Source organism: Schistocerca gregaria, unplaced genomic scaffold (assembly GCF_023897955.1).
Source record: "Schistocerca gregaria isolate iqSchGreg1 unplaced genomic scaffold, iqSchGreg1.2 ptg001368l, whole genome shotgun sequence".
NCBI lineage: Eukaryota > Metazoa > Arthropoda > Insecta > Orthoptera > Acrididae > Schistocerca > Schistocerca gregaria.
Genome location: NW_026062673.1, coordinates 32,996 through 42,895, shown reverse-complemented (window position 1 = coordinate 42,895; position 9,900 = coordinate 32,996). Strand labels below are relative to the sequence as shown.

Here is a 9,900-nt window from a genome sequence, read left to right as displayed (position 1 = left end):
GAGCTTTGCTGTGCATTGCAACATGCAGTCGCGAGGACTGCCCTCGGCGGTGCTTCCGTGGCCGTGATCGTCTAGTGGTTAGGACATTGCGTTGTGGCCGCAATAACCCAGGTTCGAATCCTGGTCACGGCAATTTTTAAAGTTTTGCCTTGGTGTCGCTGCAGTGACGGTTGTGACTCAGTGTTTGAAATCACGGTGCCCTCTTGATTTTTCACTCATGTTCCGCAGGCTGCAGGTGGCACTACCAATTCTTTATCAACACGCAATGCCGCCACACGAGAGCGCGGGCAGCTACCTGTGTAGTTACTCTCTATTCGAAAAGGGCAGTTGTTTGAGGTGCAATGGATGAGCAGCCAGTCGCAGCTGTGTCGTGCACTGTTTCTACAAAAGCGAAGAGCACTGGCACAGGTAGCGTGGCCGAGCGGTCTAAGGCGCTGGTTTAAGGCACCAGTCTCTTCGGAGGCGTGGGTTCGAATCCCACCGCTGCCACATTTTTCTGTTTTTTGTGCCATTGTGGTGTTTTCTCGTGGGGTAGAACGCAGCTCCTGTGACCGCCGTGCAGCGTCGGTAGCGTGGCCGAGCGGTCTAAGGCGCTGGTTTCAGGCACCAGTCTCCTCGGAGGCGTGGGTTCGAATCCCACCGCTGCCAATGTTTTCTGTCTCGAAAGCCGCAGCACTGATTACCCGCGACGAAAGCAGCGCAGCAAGCCGTGAGCGTCTCTTTCTTAAATTGTCGTAGCACAGTGCGCGGTGCAACGACATGATTCACAGGCGCCGTTTGGTGTCATAGTGGCTGGCGTTCGTCTCTACGAAATGAGTCCCGAGCATGCCGCTGTACAAAGTGGGAGCGTATAATTTTGTAGTTGTCGTTTAGTAGCGTGTGTATAGATTGCTGTGTTCGCTGGAGTAGCCCTTGTGCCGTTGTCCGGTGTGGTCTAGTGGCTAGGATACCTGGCTCTCACCCAGGAGGCCCGGGTTCGATTCCCGGTACCGGAAAAGCGAGCGCAATTTGTTGCTCCTCTTATGCGACTTGGCCCGACTTAGCTCGACTGACGCTTCGCTGACGCTTGCAGAAAACTACGTTAAGTACGATTCGTGGTCACAAGTGACGGCGAGAGCGATGCGACATCTGTCCACCTCTTATCGAGGCACATACCTGTGGTGAACAGAGTAGGAGGACTGCAAGACACTGCCACGGGGGTTGAATGCAGCTAACCACACTGCTTAGTGTCCTTACATCGCAGACACGTTCGTTTGCCAGTATACATATAATGGAGACCGCGTCTGACACAGTGGTGTGTGGGCCGAGCTTTGCTGTGCATTGCAACATGCAGTCGCGAGGACTGCCCTCGGCGGTGCTTCCGTGGCCGTGATCGTCTAGTGGTTAGGACATTGCGTTGTGGCCGCAATAACCCAGGTTCGAATCCTGGTCACGGCAATTTTTAAAGTTTTGCCTTGGTGTCGCTGCAGTGACGGTTGTGACTCAGTGTTTGAAATCACGGTGCCCTCTTGATTTTTCACTCATGTTCCGCAGGCTGCAGGTGGCACTACCAATTCTTTATCAACACGCAATGCCGCCACACGAGAGCGCGGGCAGCTACCTGTGTAGTTACTCTCTATTCGAAAAGGGCAGTTGTTTGAGGTGCAATGGATGAGCAGCCAGTCGCAGCTGTGTCGTGCACTGTTTCTACAAAAGCGAAGAGCACTGGCACAGGTAGCGTGGCCGAGCGGTCTAAGGCGCTGGTTTAAGGCACCAGTCTCTTCGGAGGCGTGGGTTCGAATCCCACCGCTGCCACATTTTTCTGTTTTTTGTGCCATTGTGGTGTTTTCTCGTGGGGTAGAACGCAGCTCCTGTGACCGCCGTGCAGCGTCGGTAGCGTGGCCGAGCGGTCTAAGGCGCTGGTTTCAGGCACCAGTCTCCTCGGAGGCGTGGGTTCGAATCCCACCGCTGCCAATGTTTTCTGTCTCGAAAGCCGCAGCACTGATTACCCGCGACGAAAGCAGCGCAGCAAGCCGTGAGCGTCTCTTTCTTAAATTGTCGTAGCACAGTGCGCGGTGCAACGACATGATTCACAGGCGCCGTTTGGTGTCATAGTGGCTGGCGTTCGTCTCTACGAAATGAGTCCCGAGCATGCCGCTGTACAAAGTGGGAGCGTATAATTTTGTAGTTGTCGTTTAGTAGCGTGTGTATAGATTGCTGTGTTCGCTGGAGTAGCCCTTGTGCCGTTGTCCGGTGTGGTCTAGTGGCTAGGATACCTGGCTCTCACCCAGGAGGCCCGGGTTCGATTCCCGGTACCGGAAAAGCGAGCGCAATTTGTTGCTCCTCTTATGCGACTTGGCCCGACTTAGCTCGACTGACGCTTCGCTGACGCTTGCAGAAAACTACGTTAAGTACGATTCGTGGTCACAAGTGACGGCGAGAGCGATGCGACATCTGTCCACCTCTTATCGAGGCACATACCTGTGGTGAACAGAGTAGGAGGACTGCAAGACACTGCCACGGGGGTTGAATGCAGCTAACCACACTGCTTAGTGTCCTTACATCGCAGACACGTTCGTTTGCCAGTATACATATAATGGAGACCGCGTCTGACACAGTGGTGTGTGGGCCGAGCTTTGCTGTGCATTGCAACATGCAGTCGCGAGGACTGCCCTCGGCGGTGCTTCCGTGGCCGTGATCGTCTAGTGGTTAGGACATTGCGTTGTGGCCGCAATAACCCAGGTTCGAATCCTGGTCACGGCAATTTTTAAAGTTTTGCCTTGGTGTCGCTGCAGTGACGGTTGTGACTCAGTGTTTGAAATCACGGTGCCCTCTTGATTTTTCACTCATGTTCCGCAGGCTGCAGGTGGCACTACCAATTCTTTATCAACACGCAATGCCGCCACACGAGAGCGCGGGCAGCTACCTGTGTAGTTACTCTCTATTCGAAAAGGGCAGTTGTTTGAGGTGCAATGGATGAGCAGCCAGTCGCAGCTGTGTCGTGCACTGTTTCTACAAAAGCGAAGAGCACTGGCACAGGTAGCGTGGCCGAGCGGTCTAAGGCGCTGGTTTAAGGCACCAGTCTCTTCGGAGGCGTGGGTTCGAATCCCACCGCTGCCACATTTTTCTGTTTTTTGTGCCATTGTGGTGTTTTCTCGTGGGGTAGAACGCAGCTCCTGTGACCGCCGTGCAGCGTCGGTAGCGTGGCCGAGCGGTCTAAGGCGCTGGTTTCAGGCACCAGTCTCCTCGGAGGCGTGGGTTCGAATCCCACCGCTGCCAATGTTTTCTGTCTCGAAAGCCGCAGCACTGATTACCCGCGACGAAAGCAGCGCAGCAAGCCGTGAGCGTCTCTTTCTTAAATTGTCGTAGCACAGTGCGCGGTGCAACGACATGATTCACAGGCGCCGTTTGGTGTCATAGTGGCTGGCGTTCGTCTCTACGAAATGAGTCCCGAGCATGCCGCTGTACAAAGTGGGAGCGTATAATTTTGTAGTTGTCGTTTAGTAGCGTGTGTATAGATTGCTGTGTTCGCTGGAGTAGCCCTTGTGCCGTTGTCCGGTGTGGTCTTGTGGCTAGGATACCTGGCTCTCACCCAGGAGGCCCGGGTTCGATTCCCGGTACCGGAAAAGCGAGCGCAATTTGTTGCTCCTCTTATGCGACTTGGCCCGACTTAGCTCGACTGACGCTTCGCTGACGCTTGCAGAAAACTACGTTAAGTACGATTCGTGGTCACAAGTGACGGCGAGAGCGATGCGACATCTGTCCCCCTCTTATCGAGGCACATACCTGTGGTGAACAGAGTAGGAGGACTGCAAGACACTGCCACGGGGGTTGAATGCAGCTAACCACACTGCTTAGTGTCCTTACATCGCAGACACGTTCGTTTGCCAGTATACATATAATGGAGACCGCGTCTGACACAGTGGTGTGTGGGCCGAGCTTTGCTGTGCATTGCAACATGCAGTCGCGAGGACTGCCCTCGGCGGTGCTTCCGTGGCCGTGATCGTCTAGTGGTTAGGACATTGCGTTGTGGCCGCAATAACCCAGGTTCGAATCCTGGTCACGGCAATTTTTAAAGTTTTGCCTTGGTGTCGCTGCAGTGACGGTTGTGACTCAGTGTTTGAAATCACGGTGCCCTCTTGATTTTTCACTCATGTTCCGCAGGCTGCAGGTGGCACTACCAATTCTTTATCAACACGCAATGCCGCCACACGAGAGCGCGGGCAGCTACCTGTGTAGTTACTCTCTATTCGAAAAGGGCAGTTGTTTGAGGTGCAATGGATGAGCAGCCAGTCGCAGCTGTGTCGTGCACTGTTTCTACAAAAGCGAAGAGCACTGGCACAGGTAGCGTGGCCGAGCGGTCTAAGGCGCTGGTTTAAGGCACCAGTCTCTTCGGAGGCGTGGGTTCGAATCCCACCGCTGCCACATTTTTCTGTTTTTTGTGCCATTGTGGTGTTTTCTCGTGGGGTAGAACGCAGCTCCTGTGACCGCCGTGCAGCGTCGGTAGCGTGGCCGAGCGGTCTAAGGCGCTGGTTTCAGGCACCAGTCTCCTCGGAGGCGTGGGTTCGAATCCCACCGCTGCCAATGTTTTCTGTCTCGAAAGCCGCAGCACTGATTACCCGCGACGAAAGCAGCGCAGCAAGCCGTGAGCGTCTCTTTCTTAAATTGTCGTAGCACAGTGCGCGGTGCAACGACATGATTCACAGGCGCCGTTTGGTGTCATAGTGGCTGGCGTTCGTCTCTACGAAATGAGTCCCGAGCATGCCGCTGTACAAAGTGGGAGCGTATAATTTTGTAGTTGTCGTTTAGTAGCGTGTGTATAGATTGCTGTGTTCGCTGGAGTAGCCCTTGTGCCGTTGTCCGGTGTGGTCTAGTGGCTAGGATACCTGGCTCTCACCCAGGAGGCCCGGGTTCGATTCCCGGTACCGGAAAAGCGAGCGCAATTTGTTGCTCCTCTTATGCGACTTGGCCCGACTTAGCTCGACTGACGCTTCGCTGACGCTTGCAGAAAACTACGTTAAGTACGATTCGTGGTCACAAGTGACGGCGAGAGCGATGCGACATCTGTCCACCTCTTATCGAGGCACATACCTGTGGTGAACAGAGTAGGAGGACTGCAAGACACTGCCACGGGGGTTGAATGCAGCTAACCACACTGCTTAGTGTCCTTACATCGCAGACACGTTCGTTTGCCAGTATACATATAATGGAGACCGCGTCTGACACAGTGGTGTGTGGGCCGAGCTTTGCTGTGCATTGCAACATGCAGTCGCGAGGACTGCCCTCGGCGGTGCTTCCGTGGCCGTGATCGTCTAGTGGTTAGGACATTGCGTTGTGGCCGCAATAACCCAGGTTCGAATCCTGGTCACGGCAATTTTTAAAGTTTTGCCTTGGTGTCGCTGCAGTGACGGTTGTGACTCAGTGTTTGAAATCACGGTGCCCTCTTGATTTTTCACTCATGTTCCGCAGGCTGCAGGTGGCACTACCAATTCTTTATCAACACGCAATGCCGCCACACGAGAGCGCGGGCAGCTACCTGTGTAGTTACTCTCTATTCGAAAAGGGCAGTTGTTTGAGGTGCAATGGATGAGCAGCCAGTCGCAGCTGTGTCGTGCACTGTTTCTACAAAAGCGAAGAGCACTGGCACAGGTAGCGTGGCCGAGCGGTCTAAGGCGCTGGTTTAAGGCACCAGTCTCTTCGGAGGCGTGGGTTCGAATCCCACCGCTGCCACATTTTTCTGTTTTTTGTGCCATTGTGGTGTTTTCTCGTGGGGTAGAACGCAGCTCCTGTGACCGCCGTGCAGCGTCGGTAGCGTGGCCGAGCGGTCTAAGGCGCTGGTTTCAGGCACCAGTCTCCTCGGAGGCGTGGGTTCGAATCCCACCGCTGCCAATGTTTTCTGTCTCGAAAGCCGCAGCACTGATTACCCGCGACGAAAGCAGCGCAGCAAGCCGTGAGCGTCTCTTTCTTAAATTGTCGTAGCACAGTGCGCGGTGCAACGACATGATTCACAGGCGCCGTTTGGTGTCATAGTGGCTGGCGTTCGTCTCTACGAAATGAGTCCCGAGCATGCCGCTGTACAAAGTGGGAGCGTATAATTTTGTAGTTGTCGTTTAGTAGCGTGTGTATAGATTGCTGTGTTCGCTGGAGTAGCCCTTGTGCCGTTGTCCGGTGTGGTCTTGTGGCTAGGATACCTGGCTCTCACCCAGGAGGCCCGGGTTCGATTCCCGGTACCGGAAAAGCGAGCGCAATTTGTTGCTCCTCTTATGCGACTTGGCCCGACTTAGCTCGACTGACGCTTCGCTGACGCTTGCAGAAAACTACGTTAAGTACGATTCGTGGTCACAAGTGACGGCGAGAGCGATGCGACATCTGTCCCCCTCTTATCGAGGCACATACCTGTGGTGAACAGAGTAGGAGGACTGCAAGACACTGCCACGGGGGTTGAATGCAGCTAACCACACTGCTTAGTGTCCTTACATCGCAGACACGTTCGTTTGCCAGTATACATATAATGGAGACCGCGTCTGACACAGTGGTGTGTGGGCCGAGCTTTGCTGTGCATTGCAACATGCAGTCGCGAGGACTGCCCTCGGCGGTGCTTCCGTGGCCGTGATCGTCTAGTGGTTAGGACATTGCGTTGTGGCCGCAATAACCCAGGTTCGAATCCTGGTCACGGCAATTTTTAAAGTTTTGCCTTGGTGTCGCTGCAGTGACGGTTGTGACTCAGTGTTTGAAATCACGGTGCCCTCTTGATTTTTCACTCATGTTCCGCAGGCTGCAGGTGGCACTACCAATTCTTTATCAACACGCAATGCCGCCACACGAGAGCGCGGGCAGCTACCTGTGTAGTTACTCTCTATTCGAAAAGGGCAGTTGTTTGAGGTGCAATGGATGAGCAGCCAGTCGCAGCTGTGTCGTGCACTGTTTCTACAAAAGCGAAGAGCACTGGCACAGGTAGCGTGGCCGAGCGGTCTAAGGCGCTGGTTTAAGGCACCAGTCTCTTCGGAGGCGTGGGTTCGAATCCCACCGCTGCCACATTTTTCTGTTTTTTGTGCCATTGTGGTGTTTTCTCGTGGGGTAGAACGCAGCTCCTGTGACCGCCGTGCAGCGTCGGTAGCGTGGCCGAGCGGTCTAAGGCGCTGGTTTCAGGCACCAGTCTCCTCGGAGGCGTGGGTTCGAATCCCACCGCTGCCAATGTTTTCTGTCTCGAAAGCCGCAGCACTGATTACCCGCGACGAAAGCAGCGCAGCAAGCCGTGAGCGTCTCTTTCTTAAATTGTCGTAGCACAGTGCGCGGTGCAACGACATGATTCACAGGCGCCGTTTGGTGTCATAGTGGCTGGCGTTCGTCTCTACGAAATGAGTCCCGAGCATGCCGCTGTACAAAGTGGGAGCGTATAATTTTGTAGTTGTCGTTTAGTAGCGTGTGTATAGATTGCTGTGTTCGCTGGAGTAGCCCTTGTGCCGTTGTCCGGTGTGGTCTAGTGGCTAGGATACCTGGCTCTCACCCAGGAGGCCCGGGTTCGATTCCCGGTACCGGAAAAGCGAGCGCAATTTGTTGCTCCTCTTATGCGACTTGGCCCGACTTAGCTCGACTGACGCTTCGCTGACGCTTGCAGAAAACTACGTTAAGTACGATTCGTGGTCACAAGTGACGGCGAGAGCGATGCGACATCTGTCCACCTCTTATCGAGGCACATACCTGTGGTGAACAGAGTAGGAGGACTGCAAGACACTGCCACGGGGGTTGAATGCAGCTAACCACACTGCTTAGTGTCCTTACATCGCAGACACGTTCGTTTGCCAGTATACATATAATGGAGACCGCGTCTGACACAGTGGTGTGTGGGCCGAGCTTTGCTGTGCATTGCAACATGCAGTCGCGAGGACTGCCCTCGGCGGTGCTTCCGTGGCCGTGATCGTCTAGTGGTTAGGACATTGCGTTGTGGCCGCAATAACCCAGGTTCGAATCCTGGTCACGGCAATTTTTAAAGTTTTGCCTTGGTGTCGCTGCAGTGACGGTTGTGACTCAGTGTTTGAAATCACGGTGCCCTCTTGATTTTTCACTCATGTTCCGCAGGCTGCAGGTGGCACTACCAATTCTTTATCAACACGCAATGCCGCCACACGAGAGCGCGGGCAGCTACCTGTGTAGTTACTCTCTATTCGAAAAGGGCAGTTGTTTGAGGTGCAATGGATGAGCAGCCAGTCGCAGCTGTGTCGTGCACTGTTTCTACAAAAGCGAAGAGCACTGGCACAGGTAGCGTGGCCGAGCGGTCTAAGGCGCTGGTTTAAGGCACCAGTCTCTTCGGAGGCGTGGGTTCGAATCCCACCGCTGCCACATTTTTCTGTTTTTTGTGCCATTGTGGTGTTTTCTCGTGGGGTAGAACGCAGCTCCTGTGACCGCCGTGCAGCGTCGGTAGCGTGGCCGAGCGGTCTAAGGCGCTGGTTTCAGGCACCAGTCTCCTCGGAGGCGTGGGTTCGAATCCCACCGCTGCCAATGTTTTCTGTCTCGAAAGCCGCAGCACTGATTACCCGCGACGAAAGCAGCGCAGCAAGCCGTGAGCGTCTCTTTCTTAAATTGTCGTAGCACAGTGCGCGGTGCAACGACATGATTCACAGGCGCCGTTTGGTGTCATAGTGGCTGGCGTTCGTCTCTACGAAATGAGTCCCGAGCATGCCGCTGTACAAAGTGGGAGCGTATAATTTTGTAGTTGTCGTTTAGTAGCGTGTGTATAGATTGCTGTGTTCGCTGGAGTAGCCCTTGTGCCGTTGTCCGGTGTGGTCTAGTGGCTAGGATACCTGGCTCTCACCCAGGAGGCCCGGGTTCGATTCCCGGTACCGGAAAAGCGAGCGCAATTTGTTGCTCCTCTTATGCGACTTGGCCCGACTTAGCTCGACTGACGCTTCGCTGACGCTTGCAGAAAACTACGTTAAGTACGATTCGTGGTCACAAGTGACGGCGAGAGCGATGCGACATCTGTCCACCTCTTATCGAGGCACATACCTGTGGTGAACAGAGTAGGAGGACTGCAAGACACTGCCACGGGGGTTGAATGCAGCTAACCACACTGCTTAGTGTCCTTACATCGCAGACACGTTCGTTTGCCAGTATACATATAATGGAGACCGCGTCTGACACAGTGGTGTGTGGGCCGAGCTTTGCTGTGCATTGCAACATGCAGTCGCGAGGACTGCCCTCGGCGGTGCTTCCGTGGCCGTGATCGTCTAGTGGTTAGGACATTGCGTTGTGGCCGCAATAACCCAGGTTCGAATCCTGGTCACGGCAATTTTTAAAGTTTTGCCTTGGTGTCGCTGCAGTGACGGTTGTGACTCAGTGTTTGAAATCACGGTGCCCTCTTGATTTTTCACTCATGTTCCGCAGGCTGCAGGTGGCACTACCAATTCTTTATCAACACGCAATGCCGCCACACGAGAGCGCGGGCAGCTACCTGTGTAGTTACTCTCTATTCGAAAAGGGCAGTTGTTTGAGGTGCAATGGATGAGCAGCCAGTCGCAGCTGTGTCGTGCACTGTTTCTACAAAAGCGAAGAGCACTGGCACAGGTAGCGTGGCCGAGCGGTCTAAGGCGCTGGTTTAAGGCACCAGTCTCTTCGGAGGCGTGGGTTCGAATCCCACCGCTGCCACATTTTTCTGTTTTTTGTGCCATTGTGGTGTTTTCTCGTGGGGTAGAACGCAGCTCCTGTGACCGCCGTGCAGCGTCGGTAGCGTGGCCGAGCGGTCTAAGGCGCTGGTTTCAGGCACCAGTCTCCTCGGAGGCGTGGGTTCGAATCCCACCGCTGCCAATGTTTTCTGTCTCGAAAGCCGCAGCACTGATTACCCGCGACGAAAGCAGCGCAGCAAGCCGTGAGCGTCTCTTTCTTAAATTGTCGTAGCACAGTGCGCGGTGCAACGACATGATT

The 9,900-nt window shown here is 54.5% G+C and overlaps 31 non-coding genes across 31 annotated transcripts; all 31 read left to right on the top strand.

Annotated features, from left to right (window-relative positions):
* Positions 1 to 60: 60 nt before the first annotated feature.
* Positions 61 to 132, top strand: Trnah-gug (transfer RNA histidin (anticodon GUG)). The gene has a single exon. It is a non-coding gene; the product is annotated as a tRNA-His (tRNA).
* Positions 133 to 407: 275 nt separating this feature from the next.
* Positions 408 to 489, top strand: Trnal-aag (transfer RNA leucine (anticodon AAG)). Its single transcript has one exon. It is a non-coding gene; the product is annotated as a tRNA-Leu (tRNA).
* Positions 490 to 566: 77 nt separating this feature from the next.
* On the top strand, positions 567 to 648 carry Trnal-cag (transfer RNA leucine (anticodon CAG)). The gene has a single exon. It is a non-coding gene; the product is annotated as a tRNA-Leu (tRNA).
* A 275-nt stretch (positions 649 to 923) lies between these two features.
* On the top strand, positions 924 to 995 carry Trnae-cuc (transfer RNA glutamic acid (anticodon CUC)). The gene has a single exon. It is a non-coding gene; the product is annotated as a tRNA-Glu (tRNA).
* A 370-nt stretch (positions 996 to 1,365) lies between these two features.
* Positions 1,366 to 1,437, top strand: Trnah-gug (transfer RNA histidin (anticodon GUG)). The gene has a single exon. It is a non-coding gene; the product is annotated as a tRNA-His (tRNA).
* A 275-nt stretch (positions 1,438 to 1,712) lies between these two features.
* On the top strand, positions 1,713 to 1,794 carry Trnal-aag (transfer RNA leucine (anticodon AAG)). Its single transcript has one exon. It is a non-coding gene; the product is annotated as a tRNA-Leu (tRNA).
* Positions 1,795 to 1,871: 77 nt separating this feature from the next.
* Positions 1,872 to 1,953, top strand: Trnal-cag (transfer RNA leucine (anticodon CAG)). Its single transcript has one exon. It is a non-coding gene; the product is annotated as a tRNA-Leu (tRNA).
* Positions 1,954 to 2,228: 275 nt separating this feature from the next.
* Positions 2,229 to 2,300, top strand: Trnae-cuc (transfer RNA glutamic acid (anticodon CUC)). Its single transcript has one exon. It is a non-coding gene; the product is annotated as a tRNA-Glu (tRNA).
* Positions 2,301 to 2,670: 370 nt separating this feature from the next.
* On the top strand, positions 2,671 to 2,742 carry Trnah-gug (transfer RNA histidin (anticodon GUG)). The gene has a single exon. It is a non-coding gene; the product is annotated as a tRNA-His (tRNA).
* A 275-nt stretch (positions 2,743 to 3,017) lies between these two features.
* On the top strand, positions 3,018 to 3,099 carry Trnal-aag (transfer RNA leucine (anticodon AAG)). Its single transcript has one exon. It is a non-coding gene; the product is annotated as a tRNA-Leu (tRNA).
* Positions 3,100 to 3,176: 77 nt separating this feature from the next.
* Positions 3,177 to 3,258, top strand: Trnal-cag (transfer RNA leucine (anticodon CAG)). Its single transcript has one exon. It is a non-coding gene; the product is annotated as a tRNA-Leu (tRNA).
* A 275-nt stretch (positions 3,259 to 3,533) lies between these two features.
* On the top strand, positions 3,534 to 3,605 carry Trnae-cuc (transfer RNA glutamic acid (anticodon CUC)). The gene has a single exon. It is a non-coding gene; the product is annotated as a tRNA-Glu (tRNA).
* A 370-nt stretch (positions 3,606 to 3,975) lies between these two features.
* On the top strand, positions 3,976 to 4,047 carry Trnah-gug (transfer RNA histidin (anticodon GUG)). The gene has a single exon. It is a non-coding gene; the product is annotated as a tRNA-His (tRNA).
* Positions 4,048 to 4,322: 275 nt separating this feature from the next.
* Positions 4,323 to 4,404, top strand: Trnal-aag (transfer RNA leucine (anticodon AAG)). The gene has a single exon. It is a non-coding gene; the product is annotated as a tRNA-Leu (tRNA).
* Positions 4,405 to 4,481: 77 nt separating this feature from the next.
* Trnal-cag (transfer RNA leucine (anticodon CAG)) lies at positions 4,482 to 4,563 on the top strand. The gene has a single exon. It is a non-coding gene; the product is annotated as a tRNA-Leu (tRNA).
* A 275-nt stretch (positions 4,564 to 4,838) lies between these two features.
* On the top strand, positions 4,839 to 4,910 carry Trnae-cuc (transfer RNA glutamic acid (anticodon CUC)). The gene has a single exon. It is a non-coding gene; the product is annotated as a tRNA-Glu (tRNA).
* A 370-nt stretch (positions 4,911 to 5,280) lies between these two features.
* On the top strand, positions 5,281 to 5,352 carry Trnah-gug (transfer RNA histidin (anticodon GUG)). Its single transcript has one exon. It is a non-coding gene; the product is annotated as a tRNA-His (tRNA).
* Positions 5,353 to 5,627: 275 nt separating this feature from the next.
* Trnal-aag (transfer RNA leucine (anticodon AAG)) lies at positions 5,628 to 5,709 on the top strand. The gene has a single exon. It is a non-coding gene; the product is annotated as a tRNA-Leu (tRNA).
* Positions 5,710 to 5,786: 77 nt separating this feature from the next.
* On the top strand, positions 5,787 to 5,868 carry Trnal-cag (transfer RNA leucine (anticodon CAG)). The gene has a single exon. It is a non-coding gene; the product is annotated as a tRNA-Leu (tRNA).
* A 275-nt stretch (positions 5,869 to 6,143) lies between these two features.
* Positions 6,144 to 6,215, top strand: Trnae-cuc (transfer RNA glutamic acid (anticodon CUC)). The gene has a single exon. It is a non-coding gene; the product is annotated as a tRNA-Glu (tRNA).
* A 370-nt stretch (positions 6,216 to 6,585) lies between these two features.
* Trnah-gug (transfer RNA histidin (anticodon GUG)) lies at positions 6,586 to 6,657 on the top strand. The gene has a single exon. It is a non-coding gene; the product is annotated as a tRNA-His (tRNA).
* Positions 6,658 to 6,932: 275 nt separating this feature from the next.
* Trnal-aag (transfer RNA leucine (anticodon AAG)) lies at positions 6,933 to 7,014 on the top strand. The gene has a single exon. It is a non-coding gene; the product is annotated as a tRNA-Leu (tRNA).
* A 77-nt stretch (positions 7,015 to 7,091) lies between these two features.
* Trnal-cag (transfer RNA leucine (anticodon CAG)) lies at positions 7,092 to 7,173 on the top strand. Its single transcript has one exon. It is a non-coding gene; the product is annotated as a tRNA-Leu (tRNA).
* A 275-nt stretch (positions 7,174 to 7,448) lies between these two features.
* Positions 7,449 to 7,520, top strand: Trnae-cuc (transfer RNA glutamic acid (anticodon CUC)). The gene has a single exon. It is a non-coding gene; the product is annotated as a tRNA-Glu (tRNA).
* A 370-nt stretch (positions 7,521 to 7,890) lies between these two features.
* On the top strand, positions 7,891 to 7,962 carry Trnah-gug (transfer RNA histidin (anticodon GUG)). Its single transcript has one exon. It is a non-coding gene; the product is annotated as a tRNA-His (tRNA).
* A 275-nt stretch (positions 7,963 to 8,237) lies between these two features.
* Trnal-aag (transfer RNA leucine (anticodon AAG)) lies at positions 8,238 to 8,319 on the top strand. The gene has a single exon. It is a non-coding gene; the product is annotated as a tRNA-Leu (tRNA).
* Positions 8,320 to 8,396: 77 nt separating this feature from the next.
* Trnal-cag (transfer RNA leucine (anticodon CAG)) lies at positions 8,397 to 8,478 on the top strand. The gene has a single exon. It is a non-coding gene; the product is annotated as a tRNA-Leu (tRNA).
* A 275-nt stretch (positions 8,479 to 8,753) lies between these two features.
* Trnae-cuc (transfer RNA glutamic acid (anticodon CUC)) lies at positions 8,754 to 8,825 on the top strand. The gene has a single exon. It is a non-coding gene; the product is annotated as a tRNA-Glu (tRNA).
* A 370-nt stretch (positions 8,826 to 9,195) lies between these two features.
* On the top strand, positions 9,196 to 9,267 carry Trnah-gug (transfer RNA histidin (anticodon GUG)). The gene has a single exon. It is a non-coding gene; the product is annotated as a tRNA-His (tRNA).
* A 275-nt stretch (positions 9,268 to 9,542) lies between these two features.
* Positions 9,543 to 9,624, top strand: Trnal-aag (transfer RNA leucine (anticodon AAG)). The gene has a single exon. It is a non-coding gene; the product is annotated as a tRNA-Leu (tRNA).
* A 77-nt stretch (positions 9,625 to 9,701) lies between these two features.
* Trnal-cag (transfer RNA leucine (anticodon CAG)) lies at positions 9,702 to 9,783 on the top strand. Its single transcript has one exon. It is a non-coding gene; the product is annotated as a tRNA-Leu (tRNA).
* The last annotated feature ends 117 nt before the right edge of the window (positions 9,784 to 9,900 follow it).